The sequence below is a fragment of the Antechinus flavipes genome, chromosome 3, assembly GCF_016432865.1.
Source record: "Antechinus flavipes isolate AdamAnt ecotype Samford, QLD, Australia chromosome 3, AdamAnt_v2, whole genome shotgun sequence".
NCBI lineage: Eukaryota > Metazoa > Chordata > Mammalia > Dasyuromorphia > Dasyuridae > Antechinus > Antechinus flavipes.
This window is the reverse complement of record NC_067400.1, coordinates 348,296,364-348,310,686: the sequence shown is the minus strand read 5'-3', so window position 1 is coordinate 348,310,686 and position 14,323 is coordinate 348,296,364. Positions and strand designations below refer to the sequence as shown.

At 36.4% G+C, this 14,323-nt stretch overlaps 1 long non-coding RNA gene across 1 annotated transcript in view; it reads right to left on the bottom strand.

Annotated features, from left to right (window-relative positions):
* Positions 1-14,323, bottom strand: part of LOC127554313 (uncharacterized) — a 46,281-nt gene that overhangs the window by 31,904 nt on the left and 54 nt on the right. Inside the window, exons 1-2 of the long non-coding RNA XR_007951947.1 lie at positions 14,279-14,323; positions 12,221-12,282 (exon numbers count right to left, since the gene is read on the bottom strand). The exon at positions 14,279-14,323 is cut by the window's right edge and continues 54 nt beyond it. This is a non-coding gene — a long non-coding RNA (uncharacterized LOC127554313). The remainder of the gene's footprint in view (positions 1-12,220; positions 12,283-14,278) is intronic.

The window sequence follows — 14,323 nt, the reverse complement described above, 5'->3', positions numbered from 1 at the left end:
ATTTGAAAGTTGGCAAGTCCGTTCAGGGACTTGCTCTTGATGAGTCCCAAAGGAGATGGGCTTGAAGATCCCCAAAAAGGCCTGTTGAAGGTTGGGATTTTCTTGCTTCTCACCAACTCAGTTCCACCAGGACCTTAACTTTGTCAATACAGAACCTCATGCCAATGGGCTTTGAAACAGCAGTTCCATATATGACATTTCTAATATTTATTCTTTTTTTTTACAATCTTTTATCAGGTGCCTACTATATACAAAACAATATGCTAGGGGGGGGAGATGCAAAATTTTTTTAAAAGAGAGACATCATCTCTCCCTCAAAAAAATTATACTCTATTATTACTTGCAATTATGTATCCTCTCCAGAACTACTATTAATCAATTGTGTGCTGATAAATATTGCAGTCATGTGGCCAACGGTTAGGAAATTGGGGTGAGGAGAACACACAGAAAGCATCCAGTTTAATACCTTGCCTTTTAGCAGGAACAGCATGACCCATAACCACACTCCCCCATATAGAGGGTAGGGAGTTTAAAGTTCCCTTTAGAGAGGAATAGACATCAAATCGTAGATATACCCAGAATAAAAACTATCCCTATTTACTGATGATCCAACTATATACTTGGAAATCTTGGGGAATCAACAAAGTTGATTGAGACATAACTTCAGCAAAGCCCCGGGTATGAAATAAACCCTCATGAATCACTAGAATTTCTACATAAGAATTGGATAGGAGTTATTGCATCTGCATCTAACCAAAGCACCCAGGTATCTTGAAGGAAATATAAAAGGTAGCATGTACCAAGCAAATAAAACACCTCTACTACTTTAACTATCATCTCCCTTCATATCCTGATGGAGGTAGTCCAGGAACCTGAATCTAAACTAATCTAAATCTAGTGCCCACAGTTATCATTCTAGAAGCATGCAGCCCAGCTACTGCTCTTATAGGTGCTGCAGACACAGCTACCAAAAACCCAGAAAAGAAATTTCATGTTGATGAAGTCTTTGCCACTGTCACGTGGTTCACCATCAGAAATTGATAGGATTTTATCAGTGGAAATGAAACAGAAGAAGAGGTGTTCCCAGATCTTTTACTGCTGCACAATCTGATTTGCAGCTAAAATGTTTCATGTGCTATCTCTCCCCTATATGGTGAGCTCCTTGAGAGCAAGAATGGTCTTGATTTTTCTATATGTATCCCCAGTGCTAAGACTCCCCACTAAGTACTTAGGATTGTTTTTCATTCATTAATTTATAAATATATGTATATATTGGGGGAATATGTTCAAAAATTGGAATTGCAAAACCAAAAGGTTTCGAGACCGTTGATCTAGAGAGAAGAGAATGAGCAGATATAGCCCTTTTGCAGAAAAAAAAAAAGAAGGGGAAAAAAAAAGGAATACATAAATCATGATTCTATTAGGTGACTGACCTGGATAATCTGTTCCTGCCCTTGTGGACAAGTCTGGTGGACAAATCAAACTCAGAATTTAGTCATAGCAGTACTTCCCTAATTCAGTACTCTTCAGCAGTTTATAATCCAACACTCACCAAGGTCATACCCCCTTCTCTCTACCTTTCCATTCACATCATTACCTTAGCCCTCAAATAATTCATTCATTTTCCTTTTCCCCCTTTGCTCTTTCCCTTCCACTTTTCTTTCTCCCCCTCTCCCCCTCCTTTCTCTCCCCCTCCCCCTCTTCTCTCCTTCCCTCTCCTTTCTCCTCCCCTCTCCCTTTCTCCCTCACTCTCCTTCTCTCCCTCTCTCCTTCTTTCTCTCCCTTTCTCTCCCCCTCTCTTTCTCTCTCCCTTGCTCTCCCTTTCTCTCCCTCTCTTTTGCTCTCCTTCTCCTCTCTCTCTCTCTTTCTTTCTTTCTCCCTCCTCCCACTCCGCCCCCTCTCTCTCCTCTCTTTCCTCTCTCTCCTCTCCTCTCTCCTCTCTCCTCTTTCTTTTCTCCTCTCTCCTCTCTCCTCTTTTTTTTCTCCTCTCTCTTCTTTTTCACCCCCTCTCCTTCTCTTTCTCCCCTTCCAGGGTCTTTCCCCAGGATGATGAAACCTTGAGAAACATTGCCCACATACTTCCAGTCCTTCAGTAGCACATAAACACCATAATACCTACACAGTGTTACCCTTTCCCCCCTAAGTACCACCATTTAGCCCCAAAAAGATTTTCCTAAAAGTGGTTTATAGATGTTCTAGAACTTCTGTTACCCTCAAATGAGTTAGAGGCAAATTTATTGGCATTTATTCCATATGAAAAAAAAATTGCTAGTTAGGAGTTTTTTCCTATCTTTTCTGTGTCTCTTAATCTCCTTATTTCCATACCCCTGTCTGATTCTCTCTCTGACTGCAGGTTTTAGGTGTTATCATTATCTCACTCCATCTCAGCTTCTATGTTTTCTCCTCTCTTTGTCTATCTCTTTCTTTGTTTCTCTGCCTCTCTCCACTTATGTTTATCTCTATATCTGTCTTTCTCTGTCTCTTGTCCTATGTCTGTCCATCACTCTCTTCATCTTGATATCTCTGTCACATATATACTAAATAGCTGCTACCCTTCTCTCTCCCCCAAGGTCACCAGTAAATTGTCCCTTGATAACACTATTTTATCTTTTCTTGTCCCTATTTAGTGGAACTCTTTCCTTAATCCTAAATATACTCCTATACTTTCTTTCTCCCCTCACTCAAATCTTTCATTCACATTGAATTATAAATGACTAACAGTTTAAAATTAACCCCCACCTCAAGAAAATTTAAAATTTAACTATCATCAAAACTTTTAATAAATTGGTCTCAGAATATTTCTGCCATTTGAAATTTATTAATGAAACTTATAAACACTGAGCCTAAGGCTTGGAAATATCTGTAGAAATAAAAATCTCTGTATTGTGAAAAAGTAGTTAGAAAAATTTAGAAACAAAATAGAAGAAATGGAATCTATTTCATTCTGAACAACTTCTGTAGTTAGCATTCTCGTTTTATATATATAATTTTGTTGCTAATATTTTAAAAGTAAAAATTTCCCTGAAATGAACATTTTCTCATGAAATCTATTCATACCAGGTTTCTATAAAAAACAACATGGAAAACACTGACCTAATCTACTTTGTCTATAGTAAAACTGGCCCCCATTTCTATTTTCAATGCACATCCTTTATTCACAATGAAACAAAAAAAATCTCTACTAAACTATTTTGCCTCTTGGGGGAAGTTTCACAAAGCAAATTAAAGGAAGACAGCATGAAATGAGCCCTGGAAGAAAAAGGAACCTTGACAGCTGGGAGAGATTCAGGGAGATTTTGAGATGACTACTTGGAATACTACCGAGATAGGAACAAATTCACAGTCTTTAGGTGAGAAGTGCTGATATAACCTATTTTAAATAATTGTTTTTTCTAAATAGGTGCTAAACTCAGTTGTTTCTATGCTTATAACTGAATATACATGCTGTCATCATCTTTTAAATTTTGGTGCTCCAGTCACCAAAATTTAAGTTGCCATATCCTAGTCAGAGCTTTTTCTATCTCCTATTTGACCCCATTCAGCTTATCTTGGTTGATAGATCATATTCCAAGTTCCTATGCAATATTGATCATAATAGCATTGAACTTTTGTCACCAGACACATCCATAATTGAGCTTCCTTTTAAATTTGGGCCAATTGCCTCATTAGTACTGGATCTACTTGTAATTGTTCTCTGCCCTTCCCTAGCAGTATGTTGGATACCTTTTGACCTGAGGGACTTATCTTTGATGTCACATCTTTTATCATTTCAATACTGTCCATGTGGTTTTCTTGACAAAGATACTGAAATGGTTTGCCATTTCCTTCTCCAGTGGATCATGTTTTGTTTGAACTCTTCACTATAACTAGGCAGTCTTGGGTAACCCTACGTAGCATAGCTCATAGTCTTAAGGAGCTATGGAGCCCCTTTGCCACAAGCGAAGTCTCATGGATGGCAATGGATAGATTTAATTCAGGTGATTGTTATAATATTAGTTGGCTAGACTCCCTAAAAAGATATAGACTATCCCTGATAGTCAATAAAGGGGCGAGGAAAAGCAAGATCATGAAAATGTCAATGATATCTGTTCAAATCCAAGGCAAACCATTCAACATCATAGCAATACAAGTTTATGCTCCAGCCACCGATGCCAAAGAAGTCAAAGTCAATCTTCTAGAAATAACATCAGGAAAAAAATGTCACATTCTTCATAGGGGATTCAAATGCTAAACTAGCTAATCAAAAAATAATTGAAATAATAGGCATTTGGCCTTGGAGTCCAAAATGAAGTAGAGGAAAGACTCATAGAGTTTTCTCAAGATAACTTGCTGGTCATAGCAAACAATCTTTAACAATCCAAAGGTGACTGTATACTTAGACATCCTCCGATGATCAATATCAAAATCAGTTTATTCATATACTTTGCAGCCAAAGATAGAAAAGCTTTGAATACTCAGTTAAAAACAAGACCTGGAGCAGACTGTGGTTTAGTTCATGAACTTCTTATGCAAAATTCGTACTTAAATTGAAGAACATAGAAAAACCTATCATACCATAGAGATATGGCTTAAATAAAATCCCTAATGAATATGAAATGGAAGTAACAAATAGAATTAAGGAATTTTATCTGGTAGATAGAGTGCCTAAAGAGCTATGAACAAAGGTTCACAATATTGTATGAGGCAATAACAAACAAAACAACAGTAACAAAGAAAAAACAATGAGCAAGAAGACAAGTGGCTGTTTGAGGAGGAATCACAAATAACTGAAGGAAGAAGGAAAATGAAAGGGAAAAGAGAAAGAGAAAGATATATCCAATTGAAAGCAGAATTCCCTAGAATACCAAAGAGAGATAAGAAGATTCTCTCTGATGAGTAACACAAAGAAATAGAAGAAAAATAATAGATGGGAAAGAGGTGATTTCTTTAAAGAATTAGAGATATCAAGGGAATGTTTTCTTGCAAAAATGGGCATTATCAAAGACAAGGAATGGTAGAAACTTAACAGAAATAGAAACTAAGAAAAGATGCTATGAACATACAGAAGGACAATATACAGAAGAACTATATAAGAAAATTCTTAACATCATCAATAACCATGATGGTGTGGTTACTGATCTAGAATCAGACATCCTGGAAAATGAAGTCAAATGGGCCTTAGTAAGCTTTACTAACAATAAGGCTAGTAAAAATAATAGAATTTCAGCTGAACTATTTAAAATCCTAAAATATGATGATATAAAAATGGTGCACTTAATATGCCATCAAATTTGGAAAACTCAACAATGGTCACTAAATTGGAAATATTCAGTTTATTTTCCATTCCTAAAGAAGCAATGCCCAAAAATGTTCAAATCATCAAACAATTGAATTCATTTCTCACATCAGCAAGCTTTATGTTTGAGATTCTGCAAACTTAGTGTCAGCAATCTATGAACCAAAAATTACTAGAATAGGCTGGTTTTTGAAGAGGCGGAGAAACTAGAGGCCAAATTGTAAACATTCACTGGATTATGGAAAAAGCAAACATTTACTTCTGCTTCATCCTTTGACTGTGTGGATCACAACAAAATGCTATTGCAAGTCCCCAAAAATATGGGACTGCCAGATCATGTTATTTGTCTCTTGAGGAACCTATAGAACCGTGTTGCAGACCAAAAAGCAACATTTAGGACCAAATATAGAACAATTAATTGGTTTAGTCAATTTATTTAACTTATATGCAGAGTACATCATGGGAAATGCCAGGCTGGACAAATCAAAAGCCAGAATTAAGATTGTTGGGTAAAATATCAAAAATCTGAGATATGTAAATACTACTCTGATGGTAGAAAATAAAGAATTAAGAAGCTTTTTGATGACAATGAAAGAAGAAAGTATAAAAGCTGGCTGAAAGCTTAACATCATGATAACTGATCCCATTACTTCCTGATAAATGGAGAGAGAAGAAATGGAAAGGGTATCAGAGTTTATATTCTTGGACTTAAAGATCAACACAGACAACAACTGCAGCAATAAAACTAAAAGACACTTCCTCTTCAGAAGGAAAACTATGGCAAATCTGGAAAGCATACTAAAAATTAGAGACATCACCCTGCTGACAGTCTAAATTCAAAGTTATGGTTTTTTTTCCTTAGCAATATATGACTGTGCAAGTTGAACTATAAGGAAAACTGACTGCTACAGAATTGATGCAGTGATGAGAAACACTTCTGAGAGTCCCTTAGACAACAAGAAGATCAAATCAATTGATATTTAACAAACCAATTAATACTTAATAATCCTCAAAAAACTAACTCAGACAATTCACTGGAAGGTCAAATACTGAATCTAAAGCTTAAGTGCCATGGCCACATAATGAGAAGACAAGATTCATTGAAAAGACTTTAATGTTGGGAAATATTGAAAGCAAAAAGAAAAGGAAATAACAGAGGATGAGATTGATAGACAGTGTCATGGCAACAACAAACATGAGCTTGGACAGACTGGGAGATATTGGAGATTGGAAGAGTCTGGCATGCTACAATCTATGGGGTCATAAAGAGTCAGAAATGACTGAATGAATGTATAAGAAAAGTTAAAGTTTAGTGACAATGGAGAATGAGGAAATTGGACATTAGAGTGGCCATCAATGAGAAGACCATGCTATGTATGACTAATCATTTGGTAACTCTAAGGAATAGTTATTTCCATATTTGTGCCCATGTGTAGTTGTAGAATCAGGATCTGAAGCCTGGAAACCTTGGCCAGTTTCTGCAGGCTAGCTTTTTGCCTCCTTATTTCCGAGGTCCTTGCAGACAAATGTCTCTATCACCCACATGATAAATGATTATGACCCTCAACCAACAGGAGGGGATGTTTGCAGAGCATTACAAGAAGCTGTGTTAGACCTTGTTCTGCCTGACATCTTTATTAATTGTCTGAACAGGAAGATAAACAGCATGTTAATTAAATTTGCAGATGTTGCTAAATTAGGAGGTGTTCCAACATAGAGGATCAAGCAATAATATAAATGGACCTTATAAAACTCAGAAGATGCTACCTCCAAGATTTCTGGGTATAGCATCATCTACATAGCTGCACCTCCCTTATAGGAGTGGAATAAGACAAATGTTTTAAGGTGAAATATAAATTTGAGTTGACATTATTATTATTACTATTATTGTTAGCATTCTTAGTAAGTAAATAAATAAATAAGAGCTCAGATGAGTGTTCAAATACTTAAACTCTTCTTAGCTCTTTCACTAATGTTCTATCCAATGTTGGTCAAACTATTGAATGTCTCAGAATTTCCTGAATTAAAAATTTTTTCATTAACGTATTTTCCCTTAAAAGATTATACTAAGTTTTGATGAGTAGGTTATTGTTTGTTGTAATTCCAGCTCTTTTAATTTCTGCAATATTATATACCAAACTCTCCACTCCTTTTATGTGTTAGCTGCTAAATCTTGTGTGATCCTGACTATGGCTCCATGGGATTTTAACGGTGTCTTTCTGACTACATGAAATATTTTCTGTTTGACCATGGAGTTTTAGAATCTGGCTATAATATTCCTGGGAGTTTTCATTTTAGGATCTTTTTCAGATGGTGATCAGTGGATTATTTAATCTTCTATTTTACCTGCCCTCAATAATTACATTCTACTTACATTCTACTGGGAAGGACAGAAAGGAGGAGGAGAGGATATAACAAGGACAGGATATTGTTAGGATTCTTACAAGGTGTTTGTATTGGAAAGGTATTGTAAATTCAACCTTAAAGGAAGAGAAAGATTCTAAAATAGACAAGGGGAAAAAAGAAGATGTGCATTTTACATATGAAGGACTGTGAGAATGTAATGTTGCCCCCATATCAGGGAAGAAACAAATAGTATGGCTTCAGAAAGAAACAAATTAAATTTTCAGGGTTTTTTTGGAAAGCTTAGAAGGACAAGCCTTTAAAATCCTCAGCTGACTACTTTTGCAAGAAGCAATTGTCATCACTAAATAATCTTTGAGATCTAGAACATGGTTGGAGAAGTTTACTTATCTTAGTTAAGTGGAAATTCACAAACTTTTCTTTACCCAGACACTAAATGCTCTCATGCTATCCTTTGGATGACCAGACTACCATTCTAGTACCCAGTGCCTACCTAGTCTTGTACTGTAAGAGTAGTATCATCAAATTTCAGAAATCTCCCTTTCTTTCATACACACACACACACACACACACACACACACACACACACACACACCCTCTACCTTTAGGTCTTGTTCTAATCAGAATTTATCTAATATTATAAAAGCCAGCCATATTTAATAGGATCATAAGAGGCTACAAGATGGAATGGAAAAATAGAGGTCCTGAACCAGGAAGACCTATGTTCAATAGGGAAATCTTTTGCTATATCCTCTCTACATGAACCTGAGAAAGTTAGTTAATTTTGCAGTGTTCTAGGCCATTCTCTAAGACAATAAATTGCAGAGAAAATGTTCACTTGAAGAGGTCGAAGGAGTTTGAGGGATTTCTCTAAACTGAGGAAATTACAAGTCTTTTCCCTATCCTTTAAATCATAGATCTTGAGATGTATGATACCTCAAAGACTACCTAGTGTGATTTCTTTATTTTGTAAATAAAAAGACTGGAATCCATGGAGGTGACATGACTTATCCAATGCTAGATCACTGAGGTTGTAATCTTCATTGAAAGGATTTGAAACCCAAATCATATGACCAAGGAGATAGCTATTCACCTGAGTAATGGAGCTTCATTAGGAATGTGTGGCCTATAATGGGTTCATTGGATTAACTTTTTCTATCTAAGTTTTTAATGTGAGATTAAAATGTGAGAAATATGAAATTTTTAATGTAAACTGTTGACTTGAAGACTATACCATAAATATGGTTGGGATTGAAAGGAGTGGGAAGGTATCCCATGTGTTCTTGTCAAGAGTTTTCATCCTGGTTCCTTTATAATGATACATATATTTTGGCTATAGCACTTGAACATGAAGATCACTGAGTCTGAGCCCTGATACTTTTTGAGAATGGCTTTGGCCTCTTGATAAATGGAACATTCAATGGAGCATGCTTCTGGATAGGTCCCAAGCCAACCTCTGTCAATGGGGTGTTTACATTTTTAATGAAGTTTGTATCATCCTTGAAATATGATGCTTTAAGTTGAATTAATAAATCTATCAGAATTCCAAGTACTAGGAACAAGAGTTCTGAGCTCTTCAGGTGGTTTCCTATTATATTAGTAACATTAGCCCTGCTAATAAAATAATGAGTGGCACCTTATTATTTTCTCACATATACACCTCTGTCTTTGTCTGTCTCTGTCTTCCTGTCTCTCCCCACCCCTTTCCAATTCAATTCAACTATTAAAATAGATCAGAATTTATTAAGTGCCAGACATTGTGCTAGGTGTTGAAGATAAAAAGGAAAAAAAAAAGCAACATTTCTGTTTTCAAGCAGTTTACATTCTATTTTTTTCTTCCTTCTTTCCTTATCTCCCATATATTCTTCCTCATCATCCTCATCATCATCATCTTGCTCTTCCTGCTTCTTTTCCTATGCTTCTTGCTCCTACTCCTGTATATATACTTTTTTTCCCCTTTTCACCTTGAATATAGCCACAGTGCCATCTAGTGAAAGAACCTCTAAAACATTGGATTCTATAGAATTTATTTTTCAAACTCTATAGAGACAAGCTAAACTACACTGCAGACAGGAAAATATTTAATTCTCTACCAACAAATTCTCTTTGCTCCCAGGCTTCATTGGCTCAACTAGCAAGGAGCCAGGAAGAAGAAAGTGCCTTGGGAAGGAGAAACACAACATAGGGAAATATGCATAAAGGAATACAATGCAACAATATCAAACAACATAGGGATAAAAAGTCCTAAAGACAGAAAGGCTTCAGATATTCAAAAGGGAGATCTTTTGGTATATCCTGTCTGTATGAACCTGGGCAAATCACTTAACTTCCCAGTAATCTAAGCCACTCTCCAATGGAATAAATATCAGAGAAAATATCCACTTGAAAGAGTCAGAAGAAGTTCCTTAAACTAATGAAATAAAACTCCTTTCCCTATCCTTTAGATCCTAAATTTATATCTGGATAATACCTCAAAAGCCAGCTAGTCTAAACTCTTCTTTTCATAGATAAGGAGATTGAAATGTGTTTCTGAATCCCATCATTTCCAGTATTTTCTGTGTGTAGAACACAGTATTAAATACTAACAGAGCTATTTAGATTGGAAAGCTTAGATTGATTTGATGTGTTCTCTACAGTTAAAAAGCTTACAGATTGGTAGAGGATCGAGAGATAAATTACCAAAACAGCTATTACACCAATTATTATATAAAGAACTACATATCCAACAACTTATCAAAGTATTAAATGAATTTAGAGAAGGGAAGTCATTACCAATGGGGAGTGGAGAAGAATCCATTTTCTTTTGTTGTTGTTGTTTTTTTTTTAATTTTATAGGTTTTTAAGTTTTTAAAGCCTTTAGTTGTAAAAGTTTTGTAGACTAATAAAAATTTTGCAGTAGATAGGTTGGAAAACATATTGTCTACACTACTCAAGTAGAATTTAATCTATAATTAAACAAATTTATTAAGTGCCTACTATGTACAGATACTGTGATTGATAGGAGGAACTGATTTCTCAAGCTGCTTACTTAATAAGTACAACATTAAGTACGCAAGAAACTATGATCCAAGGCAAATCTAATAAACTTTGTATAGAAAATGCTGTCTGCATCCAGAGAGAAAACCATGGAGACAGAATGTAAATCCACACATGCTATATTCAGTATTTTTTGTTTTCTCTCATGGTTTTTCCTTTTTGTTCTGATTTTTCTCTCCCAACATGATTCATAAAGAAATGTGTATTTTTAAAAATTGATGTACATGGATAACAAGAAAAAAGGTGGTGGAAGATCATGGAAGATTTCATGGAGGAATTGGCACCTGAATTGGCCAAAAGAGCTGCCCTAAAGTGAGCTGGGATATCTTTGTTGTTGTTCTGTAATTTTCAACCCTGTCTAACTCTCTGTGACTTCATCTCAGGTTTTCTTGACAATGATACTGGAGTCTTTTACCATTTCATTATCTAGTTCATTTTACAGATAAAGAGCTGAGGCAAACAGAATTAAGTGATTAGCCCAAGGTCATATAGCTGGTATGTGTCTGAGGCTGCATTTGAACTCATGTCCTCCTGACTCGACTAACAAGCTCCATCCACAGTCCACCTAGCTGCCCGAGTAAGACATCTTAGGAACCAGTGACTTCCCTGTCATTGACAATCTTCAGATTGGACCCCTAAAGACCAACACATTAAGATGTGTGTAGTAGAGGAGACAATATACAACAGGAATTGATGATTTTCCAACTGATTCTTTGATCTTGGTTTTGAAGAAAATGAGGGACATAAATAGATAAAGATATATGGAGAAGACTACTCAAGGGATGAGAGATATCATGAGCAAATATATAAAGATAGGAGATGGCACAGTTGAGAACTGATTTGTGCCATCAAATATTTTTTTTCTATTCCATAAAAATATAGAATGTTAGACCTGAAAGGTTCTTAAGAAATTTTCTAGTCTAATCTACTCACTCTGAGAGTGAGAAAATCAAGGCTAAGAGAAAAAATAAAGTGATTTCCCAGTTATATAAAATGAGTGATAGAAACAGAATTCAAGTCCTACCCCAGGTCCAAGCCCAGTTATACCACACTGCTAAATGTTTATATTTTGTATTTTGTCTCCCTGCCTGTATTGTAAGCCCCTTGAAAACAGGAGTTGTCTTCTAATAACTTCTCTGCATGCCCCTTGGCACTTAAATGACTTTCAATTCCACTCAACAATCATCTCTTAAATATATCTTTTGTGCCATGATCTGTCCTAGGCACTGGAGGACACAAAAATGAAATAATCTGTGCCTCCAAGAATCTTGAATTTCATGGGAAAGACCCTTGTACATAAAAAATTAGACATAAATAAATATAGTATTTGGAAACTAAATGAGATTATCAGGGCCCTTCTATGGAGAATGCACCAAGAGCAGTCCTGGAATTTCTGGGAACTCCAAGGACATTATGCTGCATTGCTTGGACCCTTGAGGAATCAAAAATGTCCTAGCTACTTCTGACTATGTGATGACCCAGCCTGAAAGTACTTGGTAATTTATAAGTATGTGGAAAACCCTGAATGCTTTGATCATTCCTTACCCCATGGAAATGGAAGAATAGTAGAAATCATTTCTTTCAGCTCTCCAGATATCATCAGGTGACTGCAATGAGAAATGGGAATGAAGAGGTTATATTCTATAACTTGCTAGTTAGTTGATGCAGGTGCAGGAGTGGTTGACTGTAGAAGTGGCTAAGATGAAGTTCAGAGAAGTTTAATTTGAAATAAAATGAGGTGAGCTGAACTGAATTGTAAAACACCTAATTAATACCCCAAAGACTGTTCTATGTTCTGATGAAGCCTAAGTACCATCTTCCCACAGATCTTACCTATAGGTATAAATTGTTACTGAATCCTGTTTTATTCTTTCACATTTGTGAGGGGTTTTGGGGTCTGATTATCTTTCTGGTACATGTCAAAATAAATTATTTGTCCCATATTCAATTCATATTACACACTGAGTCCATTCCTCATTTTCTCCTTTGGGGGGAAATCTTAGGTTTGGTAAGTCATATTCTAAGTTATTGCTAGTCAAATCATTCCCATGATGGGGATAGGAGGTTTAGCAAATCAATAAATATGAGAAAAAGAAAGGCCTGTCATGAGAAGTCACAGACTGCTCAGGACTTTATTCTGTCCAAATTGTATATCTGGATAAGGGAAAAAGCAAAATGTTCCTGAATGCCTCAAGAAAAAATGTTTTTCAATGCTGGATATCCAAAGTAATTTGGGGGAGGAGGGCATTTAATATCTGGGGGCATTCAGATAAGCCTACTGTTGGCCCCTGAATGCCTCAGATATCCAAAGTAATTTTTGGGGAAAAGACACTAACTATCTGGGGGCATAGGATAAACCTGTTTTCAGAGATGGAGTCTGAGTTGATCTCTGAAGGAAGCCATTTAATATCTGGGGGCATTCAGATAAGCCTACTGTTGGCCCCTGAATGCCTTAGATATCCAAAGTAATTTTTGGGGAAAAGACACTAACTATCTGGGGGCATAGGATAAACCTGTTTTCAGAGATGGAGTCTGAGTTGATCTCTGAAGGAAGCCATTTAATATCTGGGGGCATTCAGATAAGCCTACTGTTGGCCCCTGAATGCCTTAGATATCCAAAGTAATTTTTGGGGAAAAGACACTAACTATCTGGGGGCATAGGATAAACCTGTTTTCAGAGATAGAATCTGAGTTGATCTTTGAAGGAAGCCAGGAATTCTGAGGGAGAGGTGAGCAGGGATAACATTCTAGCCTTAGCAAAGGTGCAAAGATAGATTTCTGTATGGGGATGAGCAAGCTAGACAGTATAGTTAGAATTGAGATTTCAGGGTTACAGAATTTATGACCAAAACAAATTTTTTACTTTGGGGAAAAGTCCAAAATCAGAAAATAGATTCTAATGTGTTTCTTACCACAGGGACATAGCAAAGATAGAGTTCCAGGTTGGGAATAAAAATAAATAAATAAAACTCTAAGGATCATTTTGCCTGCTTGAACCTTGACACCTTAACTTTTTTACTTTACTGTCCTCCTGTGAAGATAAGACCATCTTCCCTATTCACACAGTAAATTTTTATAGTTGGGTTCTTTCTTCTTTTTCTTTCATATAGATATATGTATGTATGTATGTATGTGTGTGTGTGTGTGTGTGTGTGTGTGTGTGTATATATATATACACATAAACACATGTATACACACATATATATTAATATATTAATATAATATACTAGTAGTATAAGTACCTCTAATCCTGGAGTGGGGGGATAGTGCCTCTGGCTTCATTTCAGCTCTCCCCTCTGCCTGGAATCCCAAATCAAGAACTCCACCCTCCTGCAAGTACCTGCAGCCAGCAGCATCCTGCCTCACTGCTTCTGTACTTGCCAAATGTGCTGATTCTTTCTCGTCCAGGGTCATGTCTCTGCAGTACAGTTTCATTAGCAAGAGTTCATTCAGTTTTCCTGAACTCAGATCCCCAACTCCACATACTGTCCCTAAAATGAAAGTTCCTGTAGTTTGGATTGAGACTCCCTCCAATCCAGCTAGCCTGAGGACTTGCCCTATTGCTGTTTCTGTGGTGCTAGCCTGGGGGTGTTTACACTGTACCTGGGTTAAAGCTCCATCCTGGGGTCTTTCTTTGGGTCTTCTCAG